Source organism: Notolabrus celidotus, chromosome 19, assembly GCF_009762535.1.
Source record: "Notolabrus celidotus isolate fNotCel1 chromosome 19, fNotCel1.pri, whole genome shotgun sequence".
Taxonomy (NCBI): Eukaryota; Metazoa; Chordata; class Actinopteri; order Labriformes; family Labridae; genus Notolabrus; species Notolabrus celidotus.
Window position 1 is genome coordinate 1,043,083 of NC_048290.1, and position 11,312 is coordinate 1,054,394.

Sequence of the window (11,312 nt, forward strand, 5' to 3'; positions counted from 1 at the left end):
AATTCTTTGAATTAATCACAATACATTTTCACATGTACGTAACATTTATGTAAAATTATAGAACTTCAAAAATATTTTGTTTTTCTTGTTGATGTTGAGAAAATGTTTCCAAGACTTCCTTAAAAGCTTTTAAGTTATTAAAATTCACACTCCTGTTCTTCTGAAAATACACAAAAGGGAAGTTAATCTTCATGCCTTCAAAATAAAAGCCTTTAAGTGATAACAGTTTTAATCTCAGTCAAAATTCAGCAGAATGTTGACGTTTGTTACATTTCACTCAAAAACATGTCAATTATTTTGTCCTTCTTTTGCCTCCATACTGAATTACACATCTGTTATTATTCTCTGCTGACACAAACAAACAAATAAACAAAGCTTCTGAGGTTTAAAGAAACTGGAACTCAGAGAGGAAATGTTCCTGATGAGAGAGAGGGAGAGAGAGAGAGAGAGAGAGAGAGAGGGAGGGAGAGGTGGAGCATGTGCTGATCGATCAGTGTGAGGATTGCACTCCTTAAAGCCATATCCAACAGGACAGTGATGATGCTTTGCTGCACAGAGTTTATAGTGTTGTGTTTTTGAATTCCTTATTGTATCAAATTGATATTGTTGATGTCTGCAGCTCTATTTAATAAGGAAACAGTAATATAAGAAGCAGAGACGTTTTCTATGAAACATTCAGGGAGATTTTAGGTCAGTTTAAAGTTTCCTGTTCGGACGGTGTCGGAGGTTCAAACAGACAATCACGGAGCGCCGAGGACGAACGCACAACGCGCTTCTGTTCCTGCAATGACTGAGTGGTCAGATAAAGACACAGCGTGGTTACATATGAGAAACACGGCAGTACATCATCGCCATCTTTGAAACGCTTTGATTCAACCTCCCAAAATAAACATCAGAACATAATTACGCCAAATTACACGTAACTCTTCGCCTTAATACGATTTTTAAAATGAGTTATAAGAACGGTGGAGTCTGAAGAGAGTGTTCAAAGACAGAAATGACACACAGAAACCACAATGATTCTCCTACCAGGCTGTAAACATGTTCATCTCTGCTGTAACATTCTAACATGGGGCTCTATGGGAGCCGACTCACTTTTGGGGCCAGCCTCTAGTGGACACTTGTGGAACTGCACCTTTTGGGACTTCTATATTGGCGTCATTTGTCACCACCTGAGGCTGCAGCTTGGTTTGCACCTTAAAATGAAACAAATCTCACTTTGTTTCAGCTTGTTCTTTGACTCCCGCCTCACGTGAAACTCAAACATCGTAAGTGCCGTCTCTTGATTTTAGACGTGAAACTCCTTTATCTGGTTTAAATCAACACATTGAAGAGTTTGTTGTGAGGATTAAAAGTTATTTATGGGGGCGCTGGTGGCCTAGCGGTCTAAGCGCCCCACGTACAGAGGCTGCAGTCCTCGTCGCAGGGGTCGCCGGTTTGATTCCTGGCCGGTCGACCGCCTCCTGCATGTCCTCCCCCCGCTCTCTACTCCCCACACTTCCTGTCTCTCTTCAGCTGTCCAATCAAATAAAGGCAAAAAGGCCAAAAAATATAACTTTACTTTTGTTATTGAAGTTTTTATTGACTTCATCACAAGAAATTCATTCACTATAAATGATACATACATACTGAAGGATATATACTATCAACAGACAGCACAGCCAAACCAAAACCAAAACCAAAACCCTAAACAGACGCCCCCCCAAAACAAGAGACAGAAACAAAACAACAACACTAAAAGGCAGCACCACACTAAGTGTCAGTAAGTAACACTGTTCAATAACTTATGTTTTAAGTTCATCTACACACAATCTCTGACATCATATACAGACCTTGGGTAGATAAGCCCCACCCGCCGCCCCCCCAGCACACAGCGTCCTCTCCAGGATGTCCCACCCCCCCACCGAAGCCAGAGAAGCCCTGCTCTGTGCGTTATTTAATCCAGCGATCATGCTTTCAAATGCAGCAGTTTCAGCCATGAGTCTGAACCACTCAGAATAAGCCTATCTGCATTAATACAGCCTGTTATTATCAGTGCAGATTCTGCTTTGGTAACACCAGATGGCACTAGAGAAGAGTCCCCTACAAGACACAACTGAGGAGACTCTGGAAGAGGTTGTTTAAGCCAGCCTTCAAAACTTTTCAACACCATTCTCCAAAAAGGTAGAAAAAATAAGAAGCTCTTCATGGAGAGTAGAAACCTTCTGGACACTGAACATAATTCAAAGATGAGACTTTGAAGAGGGTAAAAAGAACATATTTGAGTAAGATTGAAGAAAGGACAGAGTTTGAAAGCTCTCTGAGGTCGATGTATGAACAGGTCCGGTGGATGTTCTCAGTCTGTGAAACCACAAAGTCATTGCAGGGACCGTGAGCCTCGTTCCTCAGCGCCTCTGACACCCAAAGCTCTGAACAGAATCCTCAGTTTTCTATCAGCAGCAGACGAAGCGGCGGCCGAGGGTCGATCACATTTGAATATTTTGGTTTTAAAACTGTATATCTGGAGCTCAGACCCTCGGCCCCCCTCGGCGGTCTGTTAGACCCCCCACCCTGTAGTGACTAAATTCTCAGATCCAGCCCGTGTTCGCTGCACTAGCTGCCTTTAGTTAGCGGTGTGTTGAAGGGCAGAGCCCACATGTGTATTTTTCTGCACTCCTCCATGATACCATGACCGCGTTGTCTCCGGTTCAGACTCTCTGAAACACACCCGCCCGGTCCCAGACGCTCAAAGGGGGGCAGCAGGAGAGCCAGGAGCTCTCGGTCCTCCAGCTCCGGGTGGAGTGGACCCTGAGCGGGTGGAGATGACACGTGGAGTGTGAACTAACCAAAGTGTGAACTAGCCTGTTTCTTGTGTTTTTTTGGTTTGATTGTGTAACGAGTAACTGCCTGGAAACTAAAGACATGATTGGATTTGTATTTGGAGACATCTGTTGGATGTTCTCTGTGCTGTAAGTTTAAACTGTCCCCCCCCCTCTTTAACGCGCTCTGAGGAAATAACCACGAGCGTGAGATTCTCAAAAAGAGATCGTTAGCGGCATAAGCTGGCCTTTGTCGCCGCTTTGGAGACGATGTTTCTCAGAATAAAATCAAACTGTTGTCGCAGTCACTCATCATGTACAGCAAAGTCCCTCACTCACGAATGTGCTAGTATTTGTATTTTGCAGAAAAATATACAAAAATATATAAAATATACAGGCTCTGTTACAAACCTCTGTGTCTGTCTTTATTTCATCTCTGGAGTGGATTTTTCTCACGCAGGAGAGTCAGAGGGAAACGGTGTCATGATGGTTCACTTCCTCTTTTCTGTATATTTTCAAACACAGCTCCTGTTTTAGTTTCAGTTCTTTCTCCAGCTGCTTTCTGACAAAATGCTTAAAAACAAACGTAAACATGTGACAGGAAGAGGAAACAGAAACTGAAACAACATCACACTTCACTGATGATAAATCTAAATACACTGAACAAAAATATAAACAACACTTTAGTTTTTGCTCCCATGTTTCATGAGCTGAACTCAAACATCTCAGACCTTTTCTATGTACACTAAAGCAGTGGTTCTCAAAGTGGGGACCTAGGACCCCTGGGGGTCCGCGAACCATAGCATGGGGGTCCATGAAATAATTCTAATACACTTCTAATAAGTTATAAAATTGTTCTGTCAGCACATAAACATGAGGATCATTTGCACCAATGAAACCAGCATATTGTGTCCATTACTCCCACCCTAGTTAGCTTTGGGCCAATAGAAACTGATATGAGTGTGACACTCACATCACTCATTCACACCTCACTCCATCACAACTGTTCCTGACACTACTTAGCTTTGCTTACTACCTCACGAGCATGGAGCCATTTCTAAATCAGTCCAGTGATGCTAAGCTCAAAGCTAGCTAAATTAAGACAATAAGAGAGCAGTGAGACCAAAATGTGTCATGTGTCTTCAGGTGCCTGTAAACGAAGCCATGAAGCCAGCCAAGCTAAAGTGACATCTGATCTATATAAGGACCAAACTAAAGACTTTCCCAGTGAAAGAGAGAGGGATACATCCTCCAGAAAACACAGACGGAGAAGTGTTTTCTGTTTATCACTGTGGAACAGGTCTGAAGTGTTTACATTGATACGTTTTATAATACTATTAGTTCCAAGGGGATCTAAGAGTGAGAGGTATAAGCATGTGCTTAATCTGTGATACAATGATCAGGGGGTCATAGTTGTCTCCTCCTCTGAGTCACAGTCGGTGCAGCAGAGCAGAGTTTATTTAATAATAATAATAAATCTAAAAGGTAAGTTCATAAAGAACATTGATTTGATCCACAGTTAAGACACTAATAAGAAGTATTTTAATTTGTTAATATTGACTTTGAATCAGTTTGAGATGCAGAATAATTGGATTCTAAATGTGAAACTTCTTCTTAAGTAGAATTAACCACCAAACTGAGAGTTAAAGTGTCATACCTCCATCTGACCACCAGGGGGAGCCACAGACTGTAACAACTCTTAGATGAACTCTCTCATTGAATCCTCTGAGTCAAACAGAGCTGCAGAGGAAGGATGCAGAATATCAGCTTTAAGTAATCACAAAGCTTTCAAACATTCAGATCACTGATGATCTCTCCATCAGTCAGCTGATGGAGAGATCAAAGATTTGGTCTACACCAGTCCCTAGAGTCAGAAGGAAACATGGTGAAGCAGTGTTTAGTCATTATGCTCCACATATCTGGAACACACTCCCTGAAAGCTGCAGGTCTGCTCCAACTCTCACCTCTTTTAAATCAAAGACTAAGACTGTCTTATTTACCACTGCCTTCCTATCTTAGATTATTTTAACTCACTTTAAATTAAAATTTTATTGTAATTTTTAACATATTTCAAATTTTCCTTTTATTTTCTGTTTTATCATATTTGTAATTTTAATTGTGTTCTTTTATGCCTGTCTGAATGTCTCCAATGTTTTTAATGTTTTAATGTAAAGCACATTGAGTTGCCCTCGTGTGAAATGCACTATACAAATAAAGCTGCCTTGCTTGCCTTGCCTTGCCTTGCCTTGCACTGCCTTGCACTGCTTTGCCCTGCCCTACCTTGCCTTGCCTTGCCTTGCCTTGCCCTGCTTTGCGCTGCTTTGCCCTGCCCTACCTTGCCTTGCCTTGCCTTGCCTTGCCTTGCCCTGCCCTGCCCTGCCTTGCCCTGCCCTGCCCTGCCTTGCCCTACCTTGCCTTGCCTTGCCCTGCCTTGCCTCGCCTTGCCCTGCCTTGCCTTGCCTTGCCTTGCCTTGCCTTGCCCTGCCCTGCCTTGCCTTGCCTTGCCCTGCCTTGCCTTGCCTTGCCTTGCCCTGCCTTGCCCTGCCCCGCCCTGCTTTGCCCTGCCCTGCTTTGCCCTGCCCTGCCTTGCCTTGCCTTGCCTTGCCTTGCCTTGCCCTGCCTTGCCTTGCCTTGCCTTGCCCTGCCTTGCCTTGCCTTGCCTTGCCCTGCCTTGCCTTGCCTTGCCCTGCCCCGCCCTGCTTTGCCCTGCCCTGCACTGCCCAGCCCTGCCTTGCCTTGCCTTGCCTTGCCCTGCCTTGCCCTGCCTTGCCCTGCCTTGCCCTGCCCTGCCCTGCTTTGCCCTGCCCTGCCCTGCCCTGCTTGGCCTTGCCTTGCCTTGCCTTGCACGTCTGTAAAAAATGCTCCACAAAGAGGCAAAGATTTCAGCTTCAGACTTCATTATCTGACAAACTCTTCAAAACATGAAGAAATCACAACAATCAGAACTCTGAAAGATGGAAACAAATATCATATCCTTGATTTTTGTTTGTAGAAAGACATCAAATGAATAAAAGACCAAAGTCGTCAAATAGTTCTCATGATTTAAGTCGTATCATCATTTTTAAGTTGTTGTTGGATCTCTATTTTTAAAGTTGAACTGATAAATATCAAACCATGACTTTATTATTATCCTTAATCTTAAGCTGATGTTTAAATGTGACTAAAACTGACTCAGTGACTGACTGAACCTATTTCTGTCTCAGCTCCACACCGCCCCCTGGTGGTGGAGCAGCAGTTTCATCCACAAGAAGTTAAATAAGTTTGATGTATTCATTTATTATTGTGTTACAGAAGAATTTAAAATAATGCATAAAGACATTTAAAAAGCAGGAACCGGTGAGGAGTACTTTGAAGTATTTAAATCCACGATGTTTCCTTAAAGGGAAACACACCTCCATCAAAAAGCTGATTCAGAGGACGTGTTTAGACACAGCTCCTCCTCTTTATTGATATGAAATGTTCTTTTATTCTCATAAAATCTTCTAACAGGTTACCAAACCTTTGAGTTCTGCTGCTCATGACTCGGTCTCTGCTGCAGCTGTGGTTTATTTTGTACTCGACATGCAGAGGAGCGAGGTTTAAAGTACAAATCTCTCATAAATTATACCTCGGAGCTTTGATACGAACGCAGACAGCTCGGGTTTGTTTTTGGCAGTCTCAGTAATGTCCATAGATTGTTGGCTGGCTGTCTGCACATGGACGGGATGCCGGGATAAAGGGCGAGCCTTTCAGCACTTTGGGACCAAGAAGAAGAAGAAGAAGACGAAGAAGAAGAAACTCCTGCGTGAAATAAAGCGTCTGAACACAACAGCCAGAGAGGAGAGTTTGCTGCACGCACTGTAACTTTGATTAAAATAAAGCTTTCTGTGGGTTGTTTGGAAACAGCTGATCTAAACACAGCGCAGCAACCAATCCTGAGCTGTGTTTAGAAGTCATCAAGGACAGCCTGTGAACTGGCCCTCAGCCCACATACCTCTGAAGTGCCCTGCACATGTGTGTGTGTGTGTGTGTGTGTGTGTGTGTGTGTGTGTGTTTGGGGTGTGTGCATCAACGTGCATGTTTGTCCGGTGCATGTGCAGTTTGAGAAAACATGCAAACACTTCATCTTTCTCAAATGCTGACCTACGACCTCCGTAACATAAAAATAGTCTGACCGTCTCTTATGTAAATCATTTCACGTGTTTTTGAACGTTGACCCAGTTTTTATGGAATTAGAGATTTTATTGATTGACAGGTGGAAAAGTGTTGGAGCAGTTTAAGTGGATTCTTTAGCAGGGGAAGGTGAAACAGGCTCTAGTGGCTGCAACGTAAACATTGTTTAGGTGCTGTAGGTAATGTGACAGCACTGCATGACGTCTGAGGACTTAAAGTAGTGTTCTGAGGCTGAAGGTAAAGTGTTCAACAAAAATACTTCACAACAAACACCAAACAATTTCTTTATTTATCAAAATATTCAAATATTTTATCAAAGTTCATCAGAGGTTTTCAAACATTCACTGAGAAATATATGAAGTCAATCTGTACAGATTATGATTCATTATGACGTTTAATGAAAGTTTGATTTAGCTTCTATAATCTAAAAAAACAGTGTGTTAAAGTTCTGATCCCCACATGTAGATTCTTCAAGTTCTTCAGAATTCTTCCAAACAGAGAAAGTGTCGTCCAGGTTCTGTCTGCTGAACTGATGTCTCCTGATAAAGGATTAAAATGTGTCACAATATCAACCCTAACCCTAACCCTATCCTAACCCTAACCCTAACCCTAGCCCTAACCCTAACCCTAACCCTAACCCTAACCCTAATTGCAACCCTAACCCTAACCCTAACCCTAGCCCTAACCCTAATCCTAACCCTAACCCTAACCCTAACCCTAACCCTAACCCTAATTGCAACCCTAACCCTAACCCTAGCCCTAACCCTAACCCTAACCCTAACCCTAATCCTAACCCTAACCCTAACACCCTAACCCTAACCCTAACCCTAATCCTAACCCTAACCCTAACCCTAATTGCAACCCTAACCCTAACCCTAACCCTAACCCTAATCCTAACCCTAATCCTAACCCTAACCCTAACCCTAATTGCAACCCTAGCCCTAACCCTAACCCTAACCCTAATCCTAACCCTAACCCTAACCCTAATCCTAACCCTAACCCTAACCCTAACCCTAACCCTAGCGGTAACCCTAACCCTAACCCTAACCCTAACCCTAGCGGTAACCCTAACCCTAACCCTAACCCTAACCCTAACCCTAGCGGTAACCCTAACCCTAACCCTAACCATAACCCTAGCCCTAGCCCTAGCCCTAATCCTAACCCTAACCCTAACCATAACCCTAACCCTAACCCTAACCCTAACCCTAGCGGTAACCCTAACCCTAACCCTAACCCTAACCCTAACCCTAATCCTAACCCTAACCCTAACCCTAACCCTAACCCTAGCAGTAACCCTAACCCTAACCCTAACCCTAATCCTAACCCTAGCCCTAGCCCTAGCCCTAACCCTAACCCTAACCCTAACCCCAAAGCAGTCCATATATGTCAAACTTGTGACCCAGATTGAAACTTCTAAAGAGAGAGAACTAAAGTATCTAAAGGACCTGCTCCTCTCCTTGAGATCTTTACATCTCTGTAGCCGTGGTCTGACATTAAACTCCGTCATTAGCTGCTCGTTGACTTCAGTTTAAACACTTTCAGCTGATCGGTGTTCACTAACTGAAGACTCTGATCTGATATCAGCCCTGAGTTTTCTGAACGTCTCAGGAGATTTCTCGGTGCAGGATTTGATGTCTTTGCTCGGGCGAGGTTGGAGCACCTGATCTCAGCGATAGACAGGGCTGACTTTTGTCAACATGTTTGTTTAAACACCTTCCTGAGGCTCCAGTTTCAGACTCTCATTCCTGACTCTCAGTAAACCAGGAAACAAAACAACACCTCTCACAGTCTGCGGTATCAAACAAGCTTTTATCCTTCATGGCAACCGAACAAGGTCTTTGAAAACCGTCTGTCTGACTGTCTGTCTGCAGATCTGTCTGTCTGTGCACGCTCATGCTGCTGCTGCTGCTGCTGCCTGATTCTGATCCAGTTCAAACCAGTTTGTGTTTATCAGCCGGACAGACGCAGCCTGCAAGGAAGAAGCCAAAACATTGTTCATGTGACCTCTCATCAGTCGTGTGTGTGTGTGTGTGTGTGTGTGTGTCTTGGTATGTGAGTGTTGTGTCATGAAGAGTCAAGGTAACACACTCTGAGCTCAGGAGATATTTACACGATGTTAAAGAGGAAGCAGCAGCACGGTGTGAATGTGCAGACAGGGAGGATTCGTCATACGTTCAGACTGAGCAGAGATAATTGAGGCTGGGAGACGCTCAGTCTGCTTGTTTACACATGCATGTATGTTTGTGTTCTTATTTACAGGAGAGGGAGGAGTTTTCAGATCGTGCACTTTGGTGAAGCTCAAGTGCAGACGAGTAAGACGGCAAATGCAGAATCATAGAGTGAGGTCCTCTGCAGGGAAAACCTCTCCCTGATAGTTTGATGTGGCGTTAGGAACTGACGAAGAGGCCAAACAAACCTCATCTTTAGTAAACCATGATCATCCTGAACCAAAGCTCTGTTTTTAGAGATGATTCTGCAGAAAGAGCAGGGTTTTATATTTCAGTCCAAGTGTCAAGAACTTCATCCAAAAAATCCCCTCTTCTAAACCAAGCTCAGGGTTTTAATCTGAAGTCTTCCCTGAATATTCCTTCACTCATCCCACACAGCCTACAGCAAATCCCTGTTTAACCTATAAACACAAAAACACACACGGCTGGAGTGTGTACGTCCAAACCTCTCCTCCAGGAATGTGTGTAAACAAGCAGACGCTCACATGAGGTGTGAAGTCTGTATTAATCTGACAGTGAGGGGGAATCAGAGCTCACGTTTCCTCTCAGCTCTGCCCGCCGTGTTTACTACAGGTTATTAAATAGCTGCAGTGTAAATTGCATTAATATTTTCTCCCTGCATGCATTTTGTCTGTCTGCAGAGAGGATTTAGGTCAGCAGCTCACGTGAGAGTTGTCCTACATCTGGTTTTGCTGTAACTGCAGTGGGCTGGAGATCAGTGGAGCAGACACTGGAACAGGCTGCAGGAGGAGGAGGAGGAGGAGGAGGATGGAGGAGCAGCTGCAGCAGAAACCACACAGCAGAGACGGTCAGGGTTTAAAGCTCGAGTGAACAGAAAGACAAATACTGAGTTACACTGAGAGCTGAGACTCAACCTGCATTATGAGGGCCGGTTTCTAAAACTGCAACAAACATTTCACTGCTGCAAAAAAACATTCATTTACAAATTCAATGTTTTTATGACTTTAGTTCTTTAAATCAATGAGTTATGGGTTCAGTATGTTTTTGAATTTCATGAAAGTTTTTTTCAATTTAACATTTTTTTGTTATTTTTATGTTTTTGTGTTTTATTTAATTTGTTTTGAGATTCATGAAATATGTTTTCACTTCAGATGATTACAACTTTTTTGAGTTTCATGAAATATTTGAAAGATTTCTGAAATGTTTGTGATTTAAAAAAAATGTTTTTGCATAAAAAGTATTTTGAGTTCAATTCATTTTATTTTGCAGTTTATATTTTGATTTTTTCATTGCGATTTTGAGTTTTATGAAATGTGTTTTGAGATTTATTAAATGCCTTTTCACTTTGGAATTTTTTTTTGCATGTAACACATTTTTATTCTCAATTTATAAATGTTTTTTTGAGTTCCATGAATTATTTTTTATGATTATTAAAATGTTTGTGATTTTTTTTAATAATGTATTTGTGTTAAAAAAACATATTTTTGAGTTAAATTTATTTATTGCATTTTGTAAAATATTTTTGCACATCCTAAATGTTGTTTGCAATTTGTGAAATATTTTTTGACTTTCATTAAATATTTTTACAACTTGTATTCTTTTTTTTCCACTTCACAATTCTTTTAGTTTCTTTAATTATTTTACAATTTCTGATTTTTTTGTGATTTAAAAAAAATGTTTGTGTTTAAAAAATATATTTTTGAGTAATGTTTTTGCATATCATGACATTTTTTTTTTTTGCAATTTATGAAATATTCTTTTGACTTTCCTTAAAATATTTTTAAACATGTAAAATGTATTGCTTTTTTTATTTTTGTGTTTTATAAAATGTTTTTTTACTCTCACAAAATATTTTTGCTTTTTGCATGAAATGTTCCATAAAGATATTTGTGAGTTTTGTGTATTTTTTAAGTTTCAGGGATTTTTTTTGGCTGTTTATTTCATGTTTTTAGCTTTCAGTGAATTCAATCTTTGTGCATTTGACCACCAGGGCCACCATACATTTCAACCCTGTCAAGGAGGGATAAGCATGTCTACGGACTGTGGGTGGAAGCTGGAGCATCTACACATGCAGGATAACATGCAAACTCAAGACAGAGAGAGGAGGTGCAGTTTTTGGTGCAGGATTCGTACTTCACGAGTAAAAACAGGAAGTAATCTTCAAATTATTTTA